This window comes from Anabrus simplex, chromosome 12 (genome assembly GCF_040414725.1).
Source record: "Anabrus simplex isolate iqAnaSimp1 chromosome 12, ASM4041472v1, whole genome shotgun sequence".
In the NCBI taxonomy this organism is placed as follows: Eukaryota; Metazoa; Arthropoda; class Insecta; order Orthoptera; family Tettigoniidae; genus Anabrus; species Anabrus simplex.
Window position 1 is genome coordinate 48,520,864 of NC_090276.1, and position 27,432 is coordinate 48,548,295.

Sequence of the window (27,432 nt, forward strand, 5' to 3'; positions counted from 1 at the left end):
GTGGCAGTTTGTAATGAGTAGAAAACAGACATCAGAAGGGAGTCCCACATACTATGTAGGCCTATGCCATTGGAAAACACCACCATTCGTAAGGTTCCTGCAGTGAAGTACCTAGGGGAGTGGATTTCAGCAACCGAGAATGAGACATTAGCAATAGACACCAGATGCACCAAGTTGGAAAGGATCTACCATATCTGTAAGAGCATCTATACATCAACGTGCCTCTCTAAGAACCTTAAACTCCAACATTACAATTCAGTAGTAAGACCGTCCGTACTGTACGCCTCTGAGTGTCTTCTGATGAACAGAAAAGGTCCACTGAGGAAGCTAGAGCTCAAGGAACGAAAAATATTAAGGAGGATTTTAGGACCAATAAGAGAAGGGGATGGTGCCTACAGGATAAGGCACAACAATGAGATCTATGACCATCAAGAAGACATAGTTACATCCATGAGAAAGAGGCGATTGACTTTCTATGGGCATTTGACTCGTATGAGTACTTACAGACTTACCAGCAAGATCTTTACCACTGCAGGCAGAGGGAAAGCGTCCAAAAATAAATGGATCACCGCAGTGAAGTCCGACTTAGAACAGCTGGGGATTTCAGAACAAACCATACAGGGTCGTGTATTATTCCGGCAATTGACCTTTCAAGGTGTCTTTCCAGAGTCTCTCACCAGCAGACAGAGTACAGGCACCACCCGACCGAAGTGGACCGAGGAAAGGAAACAAGCACACAGCCAGAAGATGAAAGCTTTCTGGGCGAAGAAAAAACAGAATTTCCATACAAGGAGTCGAAACGAGCCCCGTGGTCCTCAGTAGGCCCAAACGACAAGAAGAAGAAAGACAGACATCAGATTTGTATACAAGTGCATATTTTGTTAGCCGATAAGTAAAACTCCAGAACCAGCAAGGAAGTGCGTTTGAAGGTGAAATTGGCAAATCATACCAACTATACTCGGAGTCAACTCAAGTCCTAAGCGGTCCCTTTGATGTTATATATTTATTATTATTAGTATTATTATGTTATATAAAAGCCGCTTACATTACCCGCCAGGTTCAGGACGGGAATCGAGATGCAGAAAGGAAAAGAGGGGAGGTGTACACACACGGAAGGATATTTTGCTCAGTTCCTCATTTGACTACCGGCATAACATCAAAGGGACCACTTAGGACTTGAGTGCACGCCGACTATAGAATCAATCAAGAAGCTAGAAACACGTGGGTTGAGTCTTGGTGATACGCTGGACATTATGGAGAATGTGATGCGTGAACTGTAAGATATCCCAGATACTTCGGATTCCGTCTGCGAACAAAATACCGTGATGTTCTTAAACGAAATCCGGGCTACGATATCATGATAGCTATAAACAAATATTTGGCTGGTACTGATAATGGGGATCTGCCAGAATGTTTTAACACCTACACTCGCTCCCGAATTCAAATACTGTCGTGTCACATTCGTAGATGTAGAGAGATCATTCATTCTCTGCATTGAAGCTAGTTTTAACAGGAAAACGCCACAGATTTATACTGTATCAGAAAACTTGGAGAAGAACGTTGTGTGCTGCGAAGCAAATTATGGACAGGAAAAGTACGATGTGGAGCGTTTCTTCACGTTTGTGTCTTTTTTTTTAAATTACACGGTTCCCTTAAAACCTTACTGATTTATCATGTGTATTAATTAACACACTGTGTCTTATCCAGGAGACGAGTGCGTATTACTTTAACAGTGAACACTGATAGATTGCCAACGGCCGTAGCCGTGTTGAAACACCGGATCCCGAGAGATCTCCGAAGTGAACCAACATTGGGCGTGGTCAAGATATGGATGGGTTGCCACGCGCTGTTGGTGGGGGGTACGGGAATGGAGGAGCGGAAAGGAAACCGCACGTAAACTCCGGCTCAGGCACACATCTGCGGAGGTTCGGACCTGCCTTCGGGCAGGAAACACCCTTACCTTACTGATAGATTGACACCTCTCACAAACTCTGCACGGGTTGTTCGTACAGCCGCAGCTGTAAGTTGTGTGAGATTGTTTTGTTTTCGATCAGTTTATTCATGATCATAATGTGAATCGCGTGAGTGTAGAAAAGGACCGTTACGTTTTCATTTCATGCAAGTGTTTAATAGCATGAAAATAAGTGTATACTTAATTGCATATTTCACCCCATTTTTCAGCATAGTTGCATGCTTATATTCGCTATTTATACAGCATATAAATATGATGTCTAGTGATGTGTGTTTGTGGAAAATACCCCCCGCCCCCCACCGGGAAATGTGTTTTAACAGTCACAGGCCAAAGAAGTTGATTCTGAAACGAAGAGACACTACGAACCCTGTTTTAACCCTTTCCCGCCCTTAGCGCGCGGCTGCATTATCTGCACACTTACGCGAGCTATGCGGTAGATTTTTTTTGTTTGTTTTCTTTGGGTTTTCTTTTTCTTCGGCTTTGAAGTGTTTATGGGGCATGTCGAACTCGCAGTACGATCTACAAGGTTTAGGAAATGAAAGAAGAACGATAATCTGTCTTGGCGTCGCCTAGGAAACGGTCTAGAACTTCCGCGAGCGCGGGTCAGCTGTTTCGTTCGTAAACATGGCGGGATTGAATACTGCTGATATTGAAACTGAGCTGAATATAGGCGACGAAAGTGACACAGAATCATTGAGTAGGGGTGGAGGTGAATTTTTAGTGAGGGAATAACGTATCAGCGAAGCTAATTTTAGTGATAACAGTGATATAGGCCTAAGTGAAAACGGATATCGAGAATTTGGACCTGATTGCGATGCCGCGGCATTTCAGTTAACACAAATATTTCGTTTCGTTACTCCGAATGATTATATGGATGATGTTGAACCTGTCCATAATTTCGAAAAAGTATTACGAGAAATATATTATTTTTGACATATGTTAGGATTAGACAAACTATTCAGTGAGATAGCCACTTACATTCTATATCAATGCAGCAATCAAACAGGCACATTCCGGAAACATAGATACAGAATGTGAAGACACTTGGCTCAGGGGAAATAGAAGCTGATATAACATTCCACTTCCAGAATCACGCGGTTATTGGTTTAGAGGAATTCATACAACATGAGAATGTGACAAATAGAGCCTACGTTTGTGACGAGTACCACAATTAGGGGGGTGGAGATATGAACCAACAACCTTATGACTCAATGAATATGGAAATGGATGTGACGGTTTTCTAATATTATTGAAAATTTGAATACATTGTGATCAACAGGTTTTATTATATTTAACTTTTTCTGAAACAGTGTGCTCTGCTTCAATTTTTCCTAAATAATAGGTTGAAATCTGGCGATAAGCGGACTGAAAATGTGGGCGGGAAAGGATTAAGTACTTTGAAGAAAAGTATCACATACCCACCAGCCGCCAGTTGCTGGGAGGTGATTGGGTTACTCTTCGCGAGGATCTGTCACATTTTTTTCTTTTGCTAGGGGCTTTACGTCGCACCGACACAGATAGGTCTTATGGCGACGATGGGATAGGAAAGGCCTAGGAGTTGGAAGGAAGCGGCCGTGGCCTTAATGAAGGTACAGCCCCAGCATTTGCCTGGTGTGAAAATAGGAAACCACAAAAAACCATCTTCAGGGCTGCAGATAGTGGGATTCGAAACTATCTTCCGGATGCAAGCTCACAGCCGCGCGCCTCTACGCGCACGGCCAACTCGCCCGGTTGTCACAAAATTACCAGTTTATTTCTTCCTTCGTTCTGGTATTCCTGTTTCGTTTCTAAAAGATATTTGTTTAGATGTTTTATGTGATTCAATGTCAATGGTAAATCATCATCTGTACGATATGTGTAAAGAAAAATGAAGTTTTCCCTGGTCGTACATAGCTGTACAACAGGGGAATTTCAAAATTCAAATATATATAAGCTCATTTTATCCTAAGATAAATAATGTGAAAATTACTGTCTATTTGATGCTGTTACCGTACGGTACCCCTTGTTCTAGGGCAGCTATCCCTTGTGGATTCTCTCTCTCCCCCTATGTCAATGATGTCAAGTTTTCATGATTTGTCACATTCTGTCGACACGATCGCTAGTCTGTTTTCACCCAAACTCAACCTTAACAACTCCCGTTATTTTTAATCAGCTAGAGAAGGCTTATTCTTGTATTTTTCTTCATATTTACACAGCAGATCATACCTACCAATTTAACTCTTAACCTTGTTTCTTTCTTGTTCCTTAATTTTTTGTGCCCCCTCAGTGCCTGCGTCCTTGGCAGGGGACAATCACACACCATCCCGTCGGTACGGCCTTGAATACCATACAAAACAATGTTTTAATTTTCGGGGAAATCTGATCAGTTGTAACATGGCAGCGAAATAAACGACCATGAATGCCGCGAAGGGAAAATGACAAGACTGGTATCTAATATAACCCAGTCCAAACATAAAGTGGCGACTGGTCATATAAAAGGACTACTTTATCTACTATACATAATAAAATTATAACTTTGTCTCATACTTGGTCATTTTTTCTCAGGTAATGTAATATAGGGGAGTTCCAATTTCTGCTTCAGTCAGATCACACACACAAAAAAAAGGGTTCAACAGAATTTCCCGAAATTGGACATATTTTTTTAACGTCAGGGATAGCCGAGTTATTCGATTAGTATACAGTGTCGTAGCAATATTGAGGAAAAAAGAAAAGGTACTTCAAATTTCTCCCTTAATACTGTATTAGCTCTATCGAAAAACTAAGCTGGCTCCGCAGTGTACGAGGTACAGTGCCTGCCTGTCACCCGGAGGTTCCAGGTTAGATTCCCGGCCAGGTCAGGAATTTTACCTGTATCTGAGGGCAGGTTCGAGGTCCACTCAGCCTACATGATTTACAACTGAGGAGCTATTTGACGGTGAGATAGCGGCCCGGTCTAGAAAGCCAAGAATAACAGCTGAGAGGATTCGTCGTGCTGACCACATGACATTTCGTAATCTTCAAACCTTCGGGCTGAGCAGCGGTCGTCGGTAGCCCATGGCTCTTCGGGGCTGTTGCGACATTGGGTTTGGTTCCTTTCTATAAAAAAACTGAACTCAGTAAGTTGTGTAAAATATAATGTCCTATATTTTATGTATCATAAGCTTTTTTGTTTTTACAGAGAAGAATAAATGACATATTCGTGATTACTATATTCCACAAACTTCTAAATATCTTCTCCACAAACCTCTAAATATCTCTAGAAATATTAGTTGTATCTAAAAAGCGTATGTAACAACGCTGTATAAAATGCATTTTGCAGTATTTTTATGTGATAAATATTTTTGGCGCAATAGCTGCAAAAATTGAGATAGAAAAGAAAATTCTCAGCCTGTTTCCAGTCCTTCAACCGGGTCAGGAATGGAATGAAGGAAGCCCCCACCTAGCGCGAGCCTGTCGCACTCCCCTGGGGCAATGACTGATGACTGACAAATAAAGTGATATTTTAGTGTGTCGCTAGATTGAAAGATTACAGGAAAATCCGGAGTACCCGGAGAAAAAGCTATCCCGCCTCGGCTTTGTCCAGCAAAAATCTCACATGGAGTGACCGGGATTTGAACCACGGAACCCAGCGGTGAGAGGTTGGCGCGCAGCCGCCTGAGCCAAGAAGGCGGTACGAAAATGGAAATAATCACGAATTAAATATTTACAACGAAATCCATTCACGGCGAGCATTGCTGATGTGGAAATATCGTTCAGGTAACTGACGGTGGTGAAGATTGTTGTGTTGTCATTAGCCCATATCGATCAGAAATATAAGATCCGTCGAAACGAAAAGGAACCATTACACTAAGAATAAGATAAATGGAATCGTAAGACATTCCCTTAATCTCTGTCAGCCGGAAATAAACAAAGTGGGATCAACAATAACCAACAGTCAATATGTGTGTGTGCGTTTTTTGCCTCGTCCGCTGTCATGCTGCAATTACACAGTAACTATCAACTATGGGGTACGGCAGCTAGTCTTATAGGCAAAGTCAATCAATTAATCCATCAGTCGCCACTGACATGCATTTAGGGATGTCGCCCAGGTGGCAATTCCTTATCAACTTTTTTCCAGTCGTTTCTTAAAAGATTTCAAACAAGTTGGAATTGTATCCAATATTTCCCTTGGTAAATTATTTCAATCCCTAATTTCTCTTCCTATATAACCTAATATTTGTCCTACCAGGCGAGTTGGCCGTCCGGTTAGCAGCGCGCAGCTGTGAGCTCGCATCCGGTAGATAGTGGGTTCGAACCCCACTGTCGGCAGCCCTGAAGATGGTTTTCCGTGGTTTCCCATTTTCACACCAGGCAAATGGCAGCTCGTCCCAGAACAAATCGGGCTGCTTCCTTTTGATTTTTTCGGTTCTCGAATCAAGTAATCCTCATGTGGGTCGCATACACTGTAACCTTCCATTAAATTAGGTTTTACCAGTGATGAAGTGCAAATGTTAAAGTTAAAAAGCGGCTCACTCTTCATATGAAAGAGAAGCTTGGTGCACTTCTCTATAAATGGAGTACAAACTAACTCTTCCTATATAAAAATTAGTCACTCACGAAACAGGCGTTACAAGTTCGAATTGGGCAATGAATAAACACGTCTTAATAGCTGTAAAGCGTCCAGCCATGCATCAAACAACGCTTTGTACCTCTGACATACGGTAACTATAAAAGAGGATTAGAAGCAGAGATGAATAACTCGACGAAGAGCTACGGCCGTTCCTAGCTGATATTTACTCAGAGGGTTGTTGTATTCCTCTGGAGTTTTCATAGTCCATTCAAAAGCCAAGAGCCATCTAACCGAACAACCCAGACATACAGTACACCACACGGTGAATAAGCTCTACAAGACAAAATAAAGCTCACTAATGGACTCCGTACACAATATGACTCATAATAGAAATATTCCTAGACCTACTGAAGCAGAAAGATTCTATCAATACCTCTACCGAGCGCTGGATGTCTCAACCATTCCACTATGAAACAATAAATCCGTAGTAGTAGTGCGATGCAAGACCAATATTATTATTAGTATTATTATTTACCACTAATGGTGTTTTAAGCTCACAACGAAGACAACTTATGCGGAGTAGACTTATCAGCTCCAAAACCAAAGGAGAAAACAATTCTGATCGAACAGATTCGAAAGAAACATAAATAAGCGGGGAAAAATAAAAAGACTATCCATATCTCAAAATGTAACGTTTTCGCGACCTGAACATTTTCGTGTCAGAATTCTCCGATTCATTATTTCTCTAAAAATCAAGGAATTCTAAAACTGTATTCCCGCAATGGTGGTTTCAACATTTACACATTTAAGTCCTATGTGTCTTTTTACATTAGGCTATACTCTTTCTGTATTATGCTAAAATGCACAACAATAGTGTATCGTAACAATAACAAAATGGCGAGCTGCTCCAAGACCCTTGAAAATGTCTGCCATCCCTCAGATACACTTGACGGGGAAGAGTGAAAAACGTGCGGAGTGATATCGAGAACAAAATTTCACATGCGAAGACCGCCAGCGGGTGATCACATGGGCCGGGACGACAGATGTTGTCAAGCCGCTTCAGTGAACCGGCGAAGGGTAGTATGTTTCCGGCACATAGCAGCAATTCAAGTCTGGCAGGTGACGACGAATCTTCAATCAGGTAAGACAAAAAAAAAACATAAAAACGTGTCTTTCTCGTCTGTAACTCAAGCTACGTAAGCTGTCTTCCTTTCCTCCGGTTGCATCTACTGAATCCGCAGTCATCCGTCAACAACAAACTCGTCACTCAAGTAGCAAGATAATCCAATACCTGAAGAAAACTTGTAATTTAGAACAAACTTCCCTCTTTATCCTATATTTTCTAGATACTGTGTACCTTAACACGGACACTAACAAATTATAAGGGTAACAGTGACTCGAATTAACATGAATGACAACGATTTGCTAAGTAACCAACAGCGCCCATAATGCATACAATAAGCTCCATCCGTTCAATCATTCATCGAAAGATATATATCTTGATTCTAAACAAATCGATGAGTATGATCTAAATAAAATAAATAAAAATGGCAAAGCTAACTCAATATCCACGTGTCACAGAGGAAAATATGAATACTTAAACAAAGCTTGTCGAACACACAACCATTTACAATTAAAGTTAAATACCGAAAATGAAAAACAGGGTGCAATTTATGTAGAGATTCACACTACTGACCAACACTGAATCATCCGTAGAAAAATTGAGACCGGCATATACTTGGGCTTCCGCGACGCGACGTCGGGTAGGACTGTGAATTCGAGGGGTTAGCCGCCTCTCTGACGGCGGAAAGACCGGGCGCCGAGTCGCGCTCTCAAGGAAACCCCATTCAAAGTGCAGTCCTTCAGTTAATCGACTGAAAGGGCTGCAATACTGCAAATCATGAAATGAATTGTCTGTACGATGAAAAACAAATCTATTGTAGCAATCTGCTAAACATCAAAGAGAGCCAAATGGGACCAACTTTTCGTCAACAAAGTCTACTTAGTAAACAGCCAATCTATTTCACACATTACTGAACATTAGCTATACATTTCTCGTGACACTAAATGGAATCGCATCTGTTTTCAGCTTTAGCCTCTACAAGGAGCTTACGATGGAAATTACTGCATGGTAGACTATTTACCAACAACGATGAATCAATCTACTTGTGATGACATCTCACGTTGCTGTTTATCATACGAGAGCACAGAGTAGCAAGAGGAACGATTGGTTTATACAGTACTTCATTTGGCTAATCGGATGTCGTGTCATTCCCCAGAGAAGAAACATGTGCTCATGAGGTCAATCAAACTCCCAATTCATAGAGAACAAGTTAAATTACATAGGCTAGAGAGACCTGCTTTGAACACTTATCTCGCATCATCAATAGCACCGCTAGGCTTTCCTAACAGTGAGAATACCTATACATAATAACTTCTGTGAATAAGACAAAAAAAAACATTACATCAAACCTCTTAATTACACAGATTAATTCTGTTCAAGAACAGAAAGAAAGCTGATGGTTTATAAGTCCATAAAGAAACGATCGAATAAATCATTCGTATGTTCACATAAAATCGCTAAACTGGTTACTCTATCCAAGAAAAGGCATTTTAATTATATACTATGGAACAGTGAAGAAGAAAGTAATGCCGGAATAAAACAAGGTAAATGCCCGTCAATTACTTTTAGCGGTAAATTTGATCGGTCGTCAAGAATTTTACAGCAATATTTCCCACGTTTTAACATCTATGCCACTTTGCGGGTATAATCAGTACTGTTTTCTTTCATTAACAGTTTGATATGCCCAATACCAAAACATGAAATAAAAGGACTAGTAAAAGATGAAGACAATCCGGCAACAGTGCGCTCGACCGACGCGACTAAACCATGCACCTCCCGAGACGTAGGAGGTATTTGGGAACAAAAGGTGTTCTTTAAACAAAGATACAGAGAGCCAGAGAGGAGGCTGCAAGTTCGAAACGATTTCTTAAAAGCTGCCTAAATCAACCAGGTATTAAGACGTTTGTTGAGAGAAAAATGTAACACCTTCCAAACTTACTCTATGGAGAGAGTGAGAGAGAAAAAGAGACACACACACACACGTAAGTTTACAAACAAAAACAAAATATCGACAAATAGGACGTTATAACCAACTTGGACCGAGGAATTGTATCGGGCTAGAGTATTTAACGGCTAATCGTTACCTAAATGGATATGATCAATTCAGCTCTATGTAAATCGATTTCAAAACCGCTGTAACTGCATCTAAAACATCGGTAACAGTAGAGCTTCAGAAGCGGTGATACACTGAGATTAAAAATTTAAGAAAACAGTAGTCAGCAAGTTCGAATATCTGCGAATGCAAGTATTAAAACATTCCGCAAAAAATGAAAAGTGGATAAAAATGCATCCGTTTCCCTAGTCTTCTGGTACGTACTGACGAACTACCAGAGCTTTTACGTACCTGAACACAAACATATCGATCGTTATAGAAGTAAAAATAAAAAAAAAACTGTGATACTGTTACTCAACTGAGACTTAAAACACGGTCACCATGTCAGATTCTTTTTACAAACAATTCATAGCAAGCGTGGGGTTCAAACGGATTAAGTCGCACTGCATTGGTCATCAATGACAGTCAATTAGAACAAATTCCGAAACATGCACTGCCATGCGACTGACAAAAGGATAACGATCAATATGAATTTAATTAAACAAGCGGACTGTGGAAACATTCTCGCAGAAGCAAATTCTCATCTATTGATCCCACACTCCGGCGTTTCAACCCACGCGTTCTACGACTGTTCACCAAGCAGCGAACCCGTCAGGACATTCGCCTAACAAAATTCACATTCGTTATACATTAATATTCCACTTCATTTTAATCACACTTGAAAGAGCACAGAAACTAATTATAAGTAATCAAGACATTAAATTCTTCAGATTGCCCCCTGAATCTAACGCAAGCCTGTTAAACAAAGAAAATATTATTTCGTCATGTTGCTCAATACGTTAATAATAAATTATAATGCGACTTACCGAAAGCTAGAATCCCTTATTCTCTTTCCATAAAGGATGGCCTTCCGGAATGACAGCAATTCTCCCTCCTAAGCATAGAATTTCAACTTCTCTCAGTTTGAGCAGAAAAGAACGATGTTCGATGACCACGCTTCTTTTCAATCTGGGGAAGAAGCAGTTACGAGAATATTTTTCTCCACACAATGAAAAACACCAAGTAAGTCACTCTAGAATACGTTTTGTCTGTGACAAAAAACACGCACCCCACTCCATAAAAATCTTTCCCTTTATGTTTCTCTTCCAAATATCACTCCTGAATAAATACGATTATTTAAAAAAGGTTCCCATCTCAGAAGTTAGAACACATGATGTCCATGAGTATTTCTTCAAGTCCAATGCCAGCACAAGAAAAATAAATTCACAAGACACTATATTCACTGCGACCGGTGTATAATAAATACAACCACGTGAGAACGCAGTCTGAATCTGTCTGCTATGGTAGCAAGCGGACTGTAGAATGCCGCTTCGCGTCGTCCCCCTCCTACTCGGCTTGGTCGCAACTAAAAACCGAGGGAGCGCGAACGAAGCTCGTCCAACCGACCCGAGCCGAACATACTCCTGCCGTGCCGTGCCGAATGTGCACTGTAGCCCCCATCACCATGACAACGACGGTGTAAACCCAGGAAAAAAGAGCCGAAATTCTGGACGTGTCACAAAAATAACCAATGGTATGTTTTTATAAGTTGTGTAAACCAGATGTCCCATCTACACTTGGAAGTTTGATTTGGTATTCGATGGAAAGTTGCTGTTCTGCATGTAGACATGGTATGTGAGACGAAAGTAAGTTGAAAAGGTGCCATTGAATGCGACTATTTTTTCTAAATTTTAGGTTATGAATGTTGCAACCAAAGACGTACCGTAGACTATAATTTTACGTTTACACGTGTATTCCACGGTGATATATATATATTTTTATGCAGACTGTATATATTTCAATGAATATATTTGAAAAGTGTTTTATAATAAATGTATTGTTTTATAAGAAACCAAAAATGGTGAGGTGGACTCCAGTCAGCCAGCAGTGGTAGAAACGGAGAAGCGAGCCATCTATGAACCAACCATCAGCTACGTCAAAGAAACATACAACATCCTCCTGTATAAGGGTGATGGTGGTGATTATTGTTTTAAGAGGAAGTACAACTAGACAACCATCCTCCTGTATAAGGGTTGTAGGACTTTCCATCGGAGCAGGAGGAACCATATCAAAATTCTTAGTTGAATTCTTCAGAAGAGTGGGTATTCTCAAGAATCTATGCTGTGATTTAGCCGTCCTGGCCATTAAAGGCTTCGTCCAAATTGTTTGAAATCACCTCTGTAATACTGCATACGAGAACGATTAACTCAGGAAAACTCTTCATTTATAAACACACATTAAATATTTAAGTTTTATGGTATATTTTGTCATATTTAAGCAGTCTATCATTGTACGAAGTACAAATAAATAAAATAAATACGAGATTGAGAAATCTTTTACATGTTATTTTCTAAAATGTTTACAACATACGGTATGAGAATGTTGAAAAAATCATAGTTATAATTGACACTATATACATGACAACACCATACATAATTTACTTAGAGTGCTGATTACCTAAAGCTTTGAATCCTATGGATATAAATGTACATCGAATCCAAGTAAGCTTAAATGCCTAACGATGTATATTTGCATCACAAACTTTATAATTCTCAGTAAAATATTAAGTTCCCAACATCATTGTTTTATGACCTTAGCCCCCTTATTTTCAACCTCCCTCTGCCCTTAAGATAAATGGCATTTCAAACAAAAAAGGAGAACCGTAAGACCTATCTGTGTCGGTGCGACGTAAAGCAAAAAAAAAAAAACATCCAGCTCAAACTGTCTTTTGAAATATTTGTGATTCGATGATTTACTGTCGTGAACTAAAATACCTTATTGCGTATTTTGCATTTAGACAATCCGGTTTCAGTAAAAGTTCATTTTATACATTATGATATACTGTATTTGTAAAATATTTTCACATTCAGAGTAACATTTGACGAGGCAGTACTTCACGGAGTATTTGTGATAGAGAGGTGATAACTGACTCACCTGATTGGCGTGACATGGAGTTTTATTGACATCAAAATAAAGACACAAAATGACCAATGGATTGCGCTGGACAGCAACACCAAGGTACAAATAGCCACACATGCTTGATATGATATGAGGCTTTATTGACACCAAGAAGTGCACAAACAGGCCAACAAATGGCGCTGGACAGGAACACGTCAGTGATGCTACATGAGACCCGTGTACGGTATGAAAGGAACTGATGTGAGAGAGAGCGTCAGATGGGGTAATAAGATCAAGCCATTAGTCAGTGGAATAGGACGCTACGACGTCGATCTGTACACAAAATACACCACTCCGAAACAAATTATGTTCAGCCACAGGGTTAAGAGACCGGAGGTTCCAATTCCCCCCCCCCCCCTCCCTCCTCCTAAGCAGGCATCCACTCACTACTTCGCACCACACAATATTTCGCACACATCCCACACTGCAAACGCTTGTATATATATGTATACATGTCTATTTATGTATGTTACAGCTCTAACCACCACAGGGATGCAAGCGAGGAAGGATCGAGAGAAGAAATTCAAATAACGAAGACAACACAGACGTATAATAAGAGACGACTCAATCCACCTCCGCCCCCTGCCAGTGACAAGGTAGTGGACAGGAAGCCCGCCACTAGACGCTACATACTAACCATACTATTATTCTACTATTTCATTACTATTCCATTATTTTTAAATTATAGCCTATATATAGTTACTGTCTTTCAGTTATCTAGCACATCCAGGATACGAGAGCGGAAGAGCAGTCCGCACTCTATTGATATTGAGATGTGTAAATGTACATATGTAGAACTAGCTTAGAATAAAAACATGATACTGTATAGACTTTTGGGCTTTTGCCGTGTCAAGAAAATAAGGTGAAATTCTTAACGTTTCGCAGGGGAATGTGCTCTGCGTCCTCAGAAGAAATCTCAACTGTTCACGAGAAAGACTTCTTCAACAATGACACTTTAAATTTGGAACGTTATAATAGAAGTGGAAAATGGTATGTTCATTCGCCACCAGATGGCCCCCAGGCGGTGGCAACGCTAGCGTTCGAAGCGGAAGCTGACTGAACCATCTCAAAAATTACAGATTGCAGTGACAAAAATAAAAAAATCAAAATCTCTTTATTTGCAAATGAGGTGTCTACCTCGGCGACAAATGGTACACTAAAATGCATTATCGTCAAGGATTAAATTTTAGATTAACAAGAGAAGAAAATTTTCCTAGAATACAATATTATACAATTTACGCTAACATTCTTTTTCTATTAAACACACAGCTCATCCTTAATAAATTGATATTGTTTACAAAATTCTACTTATAATACCTCCTCTACTTACAAATATAGTCAACTCATATACAGTATGTGGAATTACTTCAAATAATACTATACAACTGGTATAAGATTAAAATTTACATTGCATTTATTTTTACTTATTTATTTTTTACCCATTTTGGAACCTAAGTAGCATAACGACCTGCTGCGTCTTAACCAGAGCCCCTTTTGCCACCACTTTTCAGAGTTCCTGAAGGACCTTCACAGCTACCGTAGCGGTCCCAGGGCCCTCGAAGTCTCCACTGTACTTCACCCCTAGAGGTAGTCCCCTACTTTGGCTGTCCAAACTCTTTAGACCAGGGGATGGAATTAATTTATTCACACACATTTTTTATTTACAATAACCTGCACTGGTCGAATGCCCTCTAACATTTCATTTATTTTCTCTGTTGCTGTTTATTCTCTTCTTGAATATCTGTACAGATTTTGGAAAAGGATCAAACACTACCCCCGGTAAACTGTTCCACTCCTTCACGCCCTTCCCAATGAATGAAAATTTACCCCAATCGCTTCTGCTAACATTCGTTCTAATTTTATACTTGTGGTCAGTCCTGCCGATATAATTATTTTCTAATTGGAGCCTCTAACGGACATCTCCCCATGCTTCTTCTCCTGTATAGGCTCTATATAATCCTATGAGTCTAGTTTTCTCCCTTCTCTCACTTAAAGTTTCCCACCCAAATTCCTTTAACACTTCTGATACACTACTCTTTCTCCTGAAATCCCCTATTACAAATCTTGCTGCTTTCCTCTGCACACTATCTATTTCTTTTATTAGGTAATCTTGGTGAGGATCCCAAACACTGCTTGCATATTCCAATAATGGACAAACCATACTTAAGTAACTTTTCTCTTTTAATTCTTTGTTGCATCCTTTAAGTAGCCTCATTATGACATGTAACGATCTGTATGCTTTCCCAACAATGTCATCCACATGGCCCTTCCAGTGCAAATTACTTTCAAATCTCACACCAAAGTATTTGCACTTGCCATCTTTTGGGATAACTACCTCATCCAAAGTATATTCAAATTCAGTTTTAAAACTCCTGGTTGTAAATGTTGTAACAGTTGATTTGCCTCCATTAACCTTCATATTATATTCTTCAACCCATTGCTGAATACTCTCAATTTGTAATTCTGGACAATCGTCAATGTTATTTATTTCCCTGTAAACAATTATGTCACCTGCATACTATCTGATTTTTGATGTTATATTATTCCCTAAATCAAATGTGTGCCATCAACACCGCAGCAACGGGACGTCACCAGGCGAAAAGAAGAAGCCCCTTACCTTAAGTAAGGCTTGGCTCTACTTCCCTTCTCCTTAAAGGAGACTTGCCACCAGGGACCGCCGGCTGCTGGACCAAGGGACTATCCTGTGGTCCAAATCCCAGAAGCTAGTGGACCCGAGCCGCACCCGGCAGTGACAAGAAGGACTGATCTCCATAATAACTGACAAATGCAAGGAAAATTGTTATGATTGCATGGCACATATTTCTAACTAACACAACCTCTGAACCACTCCAGCCCACATCCTTGCATGTGGTATCAAAATATGTCAGGTTTTACATGTAGGCTCTTTCTATTCCCGCCTATGTGATTTTCCCTGACCCTTAATACCACGCCTCAACAACACCTTACCAACACAAACCTTGCCTGGTAACGCGTCTGACATGCAAACAGGCAGGTACTCCTGTAGTACCTTTCCCACTCCGCCCTGCTATCAATTTTCTCCTTAGAAATTAATAGCATGTCGGAGGCAATGTAGGAAAAAAAAAGCGTCAGATGTACCTGCGATCGCGGCATGTTGATGTTACCAGAAAAGGCACTGCTAGTGAAGCATTATTTACTTTATTTTGGGGTCAATAAAACCCCATGTCATGCCAATCACGTGTGTCACTTATTACCTCTCTATCTCCAATAATTTCGTGAAGAATTGCCTCATCAAATTATAACGCACTTTTGGGTTACCTGTACTTTATTCTCTTTCTTATAATGTTCAATGCTCTGATTTGTGCTAAAATACTGCTTGCTTGTTGTTTTAAGGGTCCTAACATAAAAGGTCATCGGCCCGCTAAAATACTATTAGGCCTAACATTTATTCCCATAATTTCAGTTTTATTAGTTTGGTCAGCGTTATCGACAGCCCTACTGCATATAATAATGATTTTGATCAATTTACAAAAATGAAAACTTTAAAACTGTGAAATAAAAACATAGAAAAAAATGAAAAAGTATGAGTGAAGAGTACATTACTATTGTGCTCACTCTTTATTACATAGGTTAGGCCCAATATGTTTTATTTGGATAACCCCGAAATAGATGTTTCTGAAATAATAATAATAATAATAATAATAATAATAATAATAATAATAATAATAATAATACATTTCCGCTTCTGTGGTGTAGTGGTTAGTGCAATTAGCTGCCACCCTTGGAGGCCCGGGTTCGATTACCGGCTCTGCCACGAAATTTGAAAAGTGGTATGAGGGCTGGAACGGCGTCTACTCACTCGGGAGGTCAATTGAGTAGAGGTGGGTTCGATGCCCACCTCAGCCATCCTGGAAGTGGTTTCCCGTGGTTTCCCACTTCTCCTCCAGACGAATGCCGGGATGGTACCTAACTTAAGGCCATGGCCACTTCCTTCCTTCCTTCCTTCCTTCCTTCCTTCCTTCCTTTCTTCCTTCTTCCTTGCCTGTCCCTTCCAATCTTCCCATCCCTACACAAGGCCCCTGTTCATCATAGCAGGTGAGGCCGCCTGGGCGAGGTACTGGTCATTCTCCCCAGTTGTATCCCCGACCCAGAGTCTGAAGATCTAGGACACTGCTCTGAGGCGGTAGAGGTGGGATCCCTCGCTGAGTCCGAGGAAAAAACCGACCTTGGAGGGTAAACAGATGAAGAAAGAGAAGAAGAAATAAATGTTGTGTTCATGTTAGGATTTCTTCGTTCTTCATCTGTTCAATGGGCAAGCCCATAACAAACTGCAAAAAGTCGAAATATAAAATTACATGTAAGTTTACCTGTCTCATAATAAAAAGACAACCTGTTTCCAATCATTCGACCGGGTCAGGAATGGATTTAATGAAGCCCCCATCTAGCAGCGAGGATAGGAATTGTGCCTGCTGCCGAAGCCTGTCGCACTCCTCTGAAACTATTTGATATATTATTTTTCACCAATTTTTAGATTAGCCTTGATAACTTGAATGATTTACCCTTTTATGACGACTTTATTTACTTTTAATTTGGGATTTATTTTAGTATGTACGAGTTTAAGAGTTTATACTGTCATAATTGCGGGATGATTCCATGGCTAAATGGTTAGCGTGCTGGCCTTTGGTCACAGGGGTCCCGGGTTCGATCCCCGGCAGGGTCGGGAATTTTAACCATAATTGGTTAATTTCGCTGGCACGGGGGCTGGGTGTATGTGTCGTCTTCAATCATCATTTCATCCTCATCACGACGCGCAGGTCGCCTACGGGTGTCAAATCAAAAGACCTGCACCTGGCGAGCCGAACATGTCCTCGGACACTCCCGGCACTAAAAGCCATACGCCATTTCATTTGCGGGATGATCCTCTAATTCTAATTCATTGATTAATGACTGGAATGAAAGATGACAGGGAAACCCGGAGTACCCTTTTTCCAACACAAATCTCACATGAAGTGGCCGGGATCAGAATAAGGGACAAATATCTTGACATATGAAATATATATCTGTATCGGGATATGCAATGAAGAGTAATGCCATACTAGTTGTTTGTGTTTGTCCCAATATATCCCTCCACATAGGGTTGGCGTCAGCAAGGGGATCCGGCCGTAAAACAGGGCCAAATTCACATATGGTGACACAGTTTGCACCCGCGACCCCACAGAAGTGGGAAAAGCGGTGGAAGCAGCAGCAGCAGCAGCAGCAGAAGAAGAAGAAGACGACTGTATCTTATAAAATAAGGATAATAATAAATATTTTTACCTATTGACGACGCTTATCGGTTGTGATAACCGTAATAATTTATTTATACTCTCTAAAGAACCAGAGAAACAAGGAAATGCCATTTGGTCCTTGTTTCAATGACGGTAAAATCCTGACATTCACCTCCCCGTGGTAGAGAGGGGGCAACGAGTGCATATAAAAATGATATTTTATATGCAGGCGGCTAACGAATGAAGGGACCGATTATCTCCCGGTATAAGGAGATCCCCTACACCAAGCGCCAACGGTCTCTTTGAGAGTGGATGAGCGGGTATGGGTAAGGGCACTCTATTGTCCTGGGGACAAGAAATTGTTCACAATGGCGGAGGAACCAGTTTGGTCAACGGCAACAGGATGCAGAAGGCAACAGGAAACCACTGCATTAAAGATCCTGAGAGATATTCCAATTAAATTCACATGGCATGTCTGCAACGTCAAGATCGGAGCTGGCCGTGTGGATCGTCTACCTCCGTTTGGAGACGACGTCATAAGAAGAATTTATGTATGCATTTACTAGGGAAAATGAAAATTCACAGCCTTTTTCCAGTCATTCGACTGGGTCAGGAATGGAATGAATGAAGCCCCTATCTAATGGCGAGGATAGGAAATGTGTCGGCTGCCGAAGCCTGTCGCACTTCTCTGGGGCAATGATTAATAACTGACAGATGAAATGAAATGAAATTATAGTGGACAGTGTTGCTGGAATGAAAGATGGCCGAGAAAACCGGAGTACTCGGAGAAAATCCTGCCCCGCCACCGCTTTGTCGAGCACAAATCTCACATGAAGTGACCGGGATTTGAACCACGGAACCCATTTTTATCTTCAGATTAGTAAAAAGTAAACTCATGTCCTCGTCCCGGGGTAGCGCAACTCTTTTCAGGCACACCCCTAAAGGAGACGAACTGCATTCATTCTGACCACATACCAGCCCTCTTGTTAATCTTAAATTCCTGTCAATACCGGGAATCGAACAGAGGCTCCCGAGGACGGGGGCCAATAGTGCTATCCGTTACGCTACGGAGGCAGACTTTCGATTATTGTTATGAGTGGAAGGTTTTCCGGTTGTATTTCCTCTTCAGAGGATGGTTGCACAGATGCAGACCTACTTCTTAAGCCAGTAATCACCACCACCAAATGCATTTCTTCTGAACAATGGTCCCATATTTTCAAAACCAGGAATATAGATTGAACTAATTTCGACAAGAAATCAATAATAATAATAATAATAATAATAATAATAATAATAATAATAATAATAATAATAATAATAATAATAATAATAATAATAATTTCGTGTGGCTATTTCTAGCCGAGTGCAGCCCTTGTAAGGCAGACCCTCCGATGAGGGTGGGCGGCATCTGCCATATGTAGGTAACTGCGTGTTATTGTGGTGGAGGATAGTGTTATGTGTGGCGTGTGAGTTGGAGGGATGTTGGAGACTGCACAAACACCCAGCCCCCGGGCCATTGGAATTAACCAATGAAGGTTAAAATCCCCGACCCGGCCGGGAATCGAACCCGGGACCCTCTGAACCGAAGGCCAGTACGCTGACCATTAAGCCAACGAGTCGGACCAGAAATCAATTTGAAAAGGTTATTACCTTCAAACAATATTGCAGTGTAAATTTAAATCGAAATCAAAGCACTTGATGTTTTGCATTGTGGGGTCACTTTAGACACCACGGTGCCGACCGTCATTAAATAAAAGAAAACAATAGGCAATTGTGAGCCTGTCTCATTAACAGTTTAAAAGGATCACGTTGTTAGGTGTCATTCTACCAACACACACGCGTTTTGTTCAGTTCATATTATTGCCGTCTTTAGATTCGGTGCAATTTGTTATAAACTAATTAATGAAATTACAATTCCTACATAATGCAAACTAAATGGAAAACGGAAGGCGATACAACGTTTTATTAACAGCACAGTTATATTTTATTTGAACCTCTGAATTTGAGTCTATCACCTGCTCTCAATCAATCACCACTGATCTGCATTTAGGGCAGTCCCCCAGGTGGCAGATTCCCTATCTGTTGTGTAGACCTACATAGTCTTTTCTTAAATAATTGCAAAGAATTTGGAAATTTATTGAATATCTCCCTTGGTAAATTATTCCAATCCCGAACTCCTCTTCCCATAAACGAATGTTTGGCCAAATTTGTCCTCTTGGATTCCAACTTTATCTTCAAATTGTGGTTTTTCTTACTTTAAAAACAGCACTCAAACTTATTCGTCTTTGGATTTTATCCCGTTCTCCAATCAAATAGTCCTGGTGAGGGTCCTATACACTGGAACCATACTCTAGTTGGGGTCTTACCAGAGAATTATACGCCCTCTCCTTTACATCCTTACTAAATCCACTCAATACCATCTGTACCCTTTACTTACAATCCCATTTATGTGATTATCCCAATGAAGATCTTTCCTTATATTAACACATAGGTACTTACAGTGATCCCTATAAGGAACTTTCACCCCATCAACGCAGTAATCGAAACTGAGATGACTTCCTATTAGTGAAACTCATAACCTGACTTTTATCCCCGTTTATGATCATGCCATTGTTTCTTGTCTATCTCACAACATTGTCTGTATCCCGATACAGATATATATTTCACATGTCAAGATATTTGTCCATTATTCTGATCTGACAGGTATGAGTAACCGTGATTATTACTGAGGTTAGAAAGAGGTGAACTACTGCAGTATAGCGCACGTTCAATTTGGTTATACAAGTCAAGATATTTAACTGGAATCGTTTTTAAACCGAACACCGAAAGATCGATGACCTAAAATTTCTTCCGTGTTATTGTCACTCTACAGGTCTTAAGTGTCCTTTTTCCTTTCAAGTCCCAGCTAGTCTGACGGGAAATACTGACTTCTTTCCACGTGCCTTGGCCGCAGTTCTCCGTGACGGCCCACGGAATGATCTCTGGTCACAGAATTCCCTTTGTTCAGTGGCTTAACGTGTCATCAAATGCTCGCGACATCTGAACAAAAATCCCGATATTCACTGATTAAAAATGTGTTTTGGTTATTGTTTACTTCTTGTAAGGTTATTAAAAGAGTTTACTAAAACAGCTTTGGGGAATCCGTCCGTCCGTCCGTTCTACAGGACCGATTTATTTATTTATTTATTTATTTATTTATTTATTTATTTATTGTGCTTCAGACAGGTGCAAACCTAATGATTTGAAAAACACACACACATACACTGACTGACAGAGCAAATGCAACACCAAGAAGGAGTGGTTCGAAAGGGATGAAAGTTGGGGAAAAAACAGAGACGGCACGGACGAATAATTGATGTTTATTTCAAACCGATATGCAGGTTACACAATGCGCACGGCATCGACTCAGTAGGATGTAGGACCACCGCGAGCGGCGATGCACGCAGAAACACGTCGAGGTACAGAGTCAATAAGAGTGCGGATGGTGTCCTGAGGGATGGTTCTCCATTCTCTGTCAACCATTTGCCACAGTTGGTCGTCCGTACGAGGCTGGGGCAGAGTTTGCAAACGGCGTCCAATGAGATCCCACACGTGTTCGATTGGTGAGAGATCCGGAGAGTACGCTGGCCACGGAAGCATCTGTACACCTCGTAGAGCCTGTTGGGAGATGCGAGCAGTGTGTGGGCGGGCATTATCCTGCTGAAACAGAGCATTGGGCAGCCCCTGAAGGTACGGGAGTGCCACCGGCCGCAGCACATGCTGCACGTAGCGGTGGGCATTTAACGTGCCTTGAATACGCACTAGAGGTGACGTGGAATCATACGCAATAGCTCCCCAAACCATGATGCCATGTTGTCTAGCGGTAGGGCGCTCCACAGTTACTGCCGGATTTGACCTTTCTCCACGCTGACGCCACACTCGTCTGCGGTGACTATCACTGACAGAACAGAAGCGTGACTCATCGGAGAACACGACGTTCCGCCATTCCCTCATCCAAGTCGCTCTAGCCCGGCACCATGCCAGGCGTGCACGTCTATGCTGTGGAGTCAATGGTAGTCTTCTGAGCGGACGCCGGGAGTGCAGGCCTCCTTCAACCAATCGACGGGAAATTGTTCTGGTCGATATTGGAACAGCCAGGGTGTCTTGCACATGCTGAAGAATGGCGGTTGACGTGGCGTGCGGGGCTGCCACCGCTTGGCGGCGGATGCGCCGATCCTCGCGTGCTGACGTCACTCGGGCTGCGCCTGGACCCCTCGCACGTGCCACATGTCCCTGCGCCAACCATCTTCGCCACAGGCGCTGCACCGTGGACACATCCCTATGGGTATCGGCTGCGATTTGACGAAGCGACCAACCTGCCCTTCTCAGCCCGATCACCATACCCCTCGTAAAGTCGTCTGTCTGCTGGAAATGCCTCCGTTGACGGCGGCCTGGCATTCTTAGCTATACACGTGTCCTGTGGCACACGACAACACGTTCTACAATGACTGTCGGCTGAGAAATCACGGTACGAAGTGGGCCATTTCACATCATGAGCATACCTCAGTGACGTCAGTCTACCCTGCAATTGGCATAAAGTTCTGACCACTCCTTCTTGGTGTTGCATTTGCTCTGTCAGTCAGTGTATATATTACATTAGATTAAAACAAATGAAAATGAAAACCTACAACCTGTTTTCCAATCATTGACCGGGTCAGGGATGTATTGAATGAATCATATATAGGCTGTTAGTACGATGGGGTCGCCACTCCCAAAGTGATTTATTAATTACTGATAGATGCTATGAAATGAGAATGGAGAGTGTTGCTAGAATGAAAGATGACAGGGAAAACCGGAGTACCCGGAGAAAAACCTGTCCCGCCTCCGCTTTGTCCAGCACAAATCTCACATGGAGTGACCGGGATTTGAACCACGGTATCCAGCGGTGATAGGCCGATGCGCTGCCGTCTGAGCCACGGAGGCTCTAGATTAAAACAAATATTAAATTAAGATTATAATGTCTCTTTACGAAAGTCCTTGTAAAATAGTCATAAATGAAATAAAAATACACTTTTCTTCAGTAACATAATATTACAAATATTCAGTTACATATGCACATAGCATAGCTAAGTATTTAAAATATTACAATTAAAATGATTTCGAACGGCTTTAAAGTTGCATTAGTACTTAAATTATACATGATGGTAGTGATGCTATCGAAGATAATAATTATGATGTGGTAGATGGTATAACTAGAAACTAGAAAGTTAACTAAAGTTATCAGCTTAACAATAGGAGTCAGCAAAGTGGGATTTTAATTTTGTTTCATTCTCTCCGGAATTACCTGCCGGTGAATCATGAGACATTCATGAGTAATCATAAAATCAAATCATTAAATGATCTCTCCCTTAATTGCAGGCGAAGGCTTACCCTAACCCGCAATACATCCTGTACTTAGCAGGTTGTTTAAGCGACTGACACTTTAATTAATATTCTGATACATGTGATTTTCATCCTTCGTAATGTCATTGCAAGCAGCCATGTGTGATTACTACCTTTCAAGCTTGCTAGATACTCTTTGATTCTTTAACTTTTTCCAGTTCCAAATATATACTTACATGCCGTTGAGAGGAAATGTTACGTACAAACAGACCCCACGATGACATACGCCCACTGATCTCTATAGGTATAGAGATCAGTGCATACGCCTCTGGGAACACCTATCGAAGCTGTACTAGGAAGAGTGTATATGTAAGGGTAGTTGATAAGTGTGTATGTACATTGTAAGGGTGTGTGCAAGTGTCTGTGTAGAAAAGAGGACTAAATCAACGGGCTAATAAGCTAATACGCTGCATATTGTGTGGATGTGTAACTTAAGCTTAATTTAGGAAATAGTATAAGTAGTATAGTCTAATTAGTATTAGGCAACCTTAATATCATTTGTTGTATTGTGGCTAAGTGTAAGAGAGGGCCGTGTGCCTTAACTTCGCCACATGAAAGAAGCCATAATAAATAAATAAATAAATAAATAAATAAATAAATAAATAAATAAATAAATAAATAAATAAATAAATCAATCAATCAAAACAGGGGTGAGGCAAGGAGATGGTATCTCAAGCATATTATCTAACTGTGTCCTGGAAAAGATCATAAGAGAATGGACCAGGTCATTACCTGAGAACACCGGATTAAGAATGGGGTTTAAATCAGACAACCTGAGGATTCCATGCCTGGCCTTTGCTGATGACCTTACTTTATTAGCAAACGACATGCATGAGGCCACTATGCAGCTTCAAACACTGCACTCTATAGCAGCTAAAGCGGGCTTCAAGATCGACAATGGAAAGACCGAGTTTATGACAAACATCAAAGATGCCCCTACAACAATGGGAGTCAGTGCCCATCAAGAGAGCTAAAAATGTGAAGTACCTCGGAGAGTGGATATCGGAGGACCTAAGTGAAACGATGGCTCTTGAACAAAGGAGAATCAAATTAGACAAGGCCTACCATGCCTGCAGAAAATTGTATGCCTCAAAGCATTTATCAAAAAATGTAAAACTCAGACACTATAATGCAGTAGTCAGACCATCAGTCCTCTACGCAGCAGAATGCATATCCCTAACTTAAAAAAAAAAAAAAAAAACCCACTGAGAGCCCTGGAAGTGCAAGAACGGAAATTCCTGAGAAGAATAATAGGGCCAAGGATCCTACCAGATGGAAGGCGATGGTACAAACCCAACAATGAGCTCTACCAGCATCAAGAAAATCTCATAGATGCCATCAGGAGAAAACGTCTGACTTTCCATGGACACCTATACAGAATGGATCCTAATAGATTATCCCGTAAGATCTTCAAGGTTGCTAACAAAGGCAAAGCTACTGGATTCCCCTGGACCAAACAAGTGGACAAAGATCTTGCAGAGCTTAATATTAATCAAGCCGCCATTACTGACAGAAATGCATACCGTTTAATGGTCAAAACTAAACCTTTCCTAACATTCCTTACATCAAGCTAGCCACAAAGGAGCAGGGAATTGGTCAGAGGAGCGCAGGAAAGAATTCAACGGTAAAATGAAGGAATACTGGGCCAACAGGAAGGCTCAAGAGGCCACTAAGAACACAATCCAGTACGCTAAAAGGGGCAGACGACGACAAAAACACAGCTAGAACACAAGCATCGTAGTCCACAGATGGCCTAAACGCAAAGAATAAATAAATAAATAAATAAATAAATAAATAAATAAATAAATAAATAAATAAATAAATAAATAAATAAATAAGCGTGAAGGCTATGTATCTTAAAAAAGTTCTCTGTCTGGCAAAAAAAGCTCCTTCGAGACTAACCTATGAACTCAAAAGACAACCGTTCTACAGTATATAGAACTGGGATTTAAAAAAATACCATTGCCTTCTACGACACAATACCAAGCTTTACATCAAGAACTGCAGGATAAATAAGCGAATATATGGATAGATTTTTTACCAAACAGGCGGTATGATGGTGTCAGAATGGATGAATTCTGACTACGATCTGCGGCATACCAAACGCGCTTTTTATTAAATGTTCATAAAACCACTGTGAAGGGCAGGCAAAACAATATGACTGCGACAAGCACATCAAGACGAGTTATCGGACTTATTTATAACGAATACTGCGGAGTAGCGCGGTCCTCTAGTAATGTTATTATAGTTCCGTTTTTATGTTTCGACTTGACAGTTAGCCGGAAGTCAGCCGGCGGTGCCAATTTGCTACGAATACAAACAGCTGATTTACGATACACAAGACGAACAGAAATGTAAATACTGGAATTTAAGTCCATAATCAGTTATTCTTTGTAGCAACATACATGATTCACATAAGATCAATAATATACAACACGCCCCAAAAACCAACACAGCTAAAAGAAGTCACCATAAATGGTAATAAAATCAAAATAGTAACTCAGTTTAAATATCTTGGAGAAGTAATAACACATAACTTAAATGAAAAAATCTCAATCCAAGTAAGAACAAATAGATTAGCTAAAGCACAAAAATTAACATGGGATATCTACAAAAAGAAATGTCTATCAATAAATACAAAAATAAAACACTACAACACAGTTATAAAACCGGAAGCTACATATGCAGCAGAAACACTCTTTTACCTGAATAAACAATCAAAGACTGACAGACTTCAGAAAATTGAAAGGAGGATTGGAAGAACCTGTATCAACAAAAAATATCAGAAAGATGGACAGTGGCGGTTAATACCTAACAAAGTCGTGTACAAAGAGCTAGAACCCATTACAGATACTATGCGTAAGAGGAGACTGGGATTCTTTGGACATATCATGAGGATGCAGGACTCGAGACTTCTGAAACAACTAGTACAACACAATCTCGTCTCAAAAAATACCACAACAGGATGTAAATGGATCAGAGAAGTAAGAGAGGATCTGAAGGAAATAGGCCTTACAACAGAAGACACCAAAAATAAGATAAAATTGAATACAAAACTCAAGAATACAAACCTCCGCTTTACCCTTACACAAAACAAACCAACAACACGCACATTTTCAACTGAGGAAAGGGCACGAAGATCGGAGCGTCTGAAGAAGTACTGGGAGGACCGCAAAGCCCAAACAATCCCTTCAAAGAGACCTGAACGACGGACTGACTAAAGTGATCCTATGTGGTCATAAAAGAAGAAGAAGAAGAATATACAACACATTTAGGATAAGGCTACAAGAAAAAAATATGTCAATGTTCGAACAGATACAACGTGAGAAAATTAAATTAAATATCTACTCACCATGTAGAAGATCTCGCGTTGCTGTTAGATTCATTTTCCCGTAACGAAGGAAATAATCCTACAAAGCGAATATACCACTCATTTCTGAGTCATTGGGAGCTTCATCCTTAGACGTAGGCGTCGACATGACAGAATATCAAATTCACACATGGGCCTAAAATTAACTTACTATATAACTACCGAACGAAATATTAAACTAAGCTACTATATAACATAGATCACCTGTTACACACTATTCACTACAATATAACGCGCTATACTATTAAAAATACTAAACAGTACATTTATAAACTCTACACACGAAATATAAACGAACAACAACCTAGCACAAGGACACACAAAGACAGCGAAAAGAACTGAGTACAATACAACACGAACACACAGCTGTTAGCACGTGGTTACAGTAAACAACAGAACGACAACACTGCTAACCGGAATTGGAGTCTAACGCGCTCTATCGGAGCGATCGGCTGCCTATGATTGGCTGTTGATTAATTCATTTACCCTCCGCCAAAAGGCAGCGCTCAAACGTCAAGTCGAAACTCATAATAACTGAACTATAAAAGAGTGAAGAAGAAGCGGTGATGTCTGTGATCATTATTTTAAAAGGAAATACTACTTCTAGGTAACCATAACCTCTTAGCACTAATCAATACCGAGCAATTTACCTGCACGGTTTACGATGTGTGTATAGCTGTAGCTTGGATGCGGATTATGGTAGGTTCGAACCCCGCTGTCGA

At 40.7% G+C, this 27,432-nt stretch overlaps 1 protein-coding gene across 3 annotated transcripts in view; it reads right to left on the bottom strand.

Annotated features, from left to right (window-relative positions):
* Positions 1-11,061, bottom strand: part of msi (musashi) — a 612,165-nt gene extending 601,104 nt beyond the window's left edge. For 2 of the 3 annotated variants that reach the window (XM_067156298.2, XM_067156299.2), the window contains exon 1: positions 10,543-11,061. The gene's annotated coding sequence lies outside the window, so the exon portion shown is untranslated. The remainder of the gene's footprint in view (positions 1-10,542) is intronic. The other variant, XM_067156300.2, reaches the window with a different exon arrangement.
* Between the last annotated feature and the right edge of the window lie 16,371 nt (positions 11,062-27,432).